The sequence below is a fragment of the Adiantum capillus-veneris genome, chromosome 1, assembly GCF_014529385.1.
Source record: "Adiantum capillus-veneris isolate H3 chromosome 1, ASM1452938v2, whole genome shotgun sequence".
NCBI classification, from domain to species: domain Eukaryota; kingdom Viridiplantae; phylum Streptophyta; class Polypodiopsida; order Polypodiales; family Pteridaceae; genus Adiantum; species Adiantum capillus-veneris.
This window is the reverse complement of record NC_140931.1, coordinates 158,045,009-158,045,282: the sequence shown is the minus strand read 5'-3', so window position 1 is coordinate 158,045,282 and position 274 is coordinate 158,045,009.

Genomic DNA, 274 nt, shown 5'->3' with positions numbered 1-274 from the left:
ACTATTGTGTACATAAGTGCTCGAGAAAAACATAGGTTTAGTGTAATCCCACCTAAAAATTCCTTGACTATATCTAATACACCTTGGAGGCCCCTCCCACATGACATAAGGAAAGGGCTTGGAGGGGAGTAGAGTTGGAGACCAAGACAAAGCAAGAAAGAGAGTGGATTGGGCACAAAGAAAAGGGTGTGTGTGTGTGTGTGTGTGTGTGTGTGTGTGTGTGTCCATCCATAGGATGAGCCACACACTCATAAGATATAATTTGAAGGTTAGG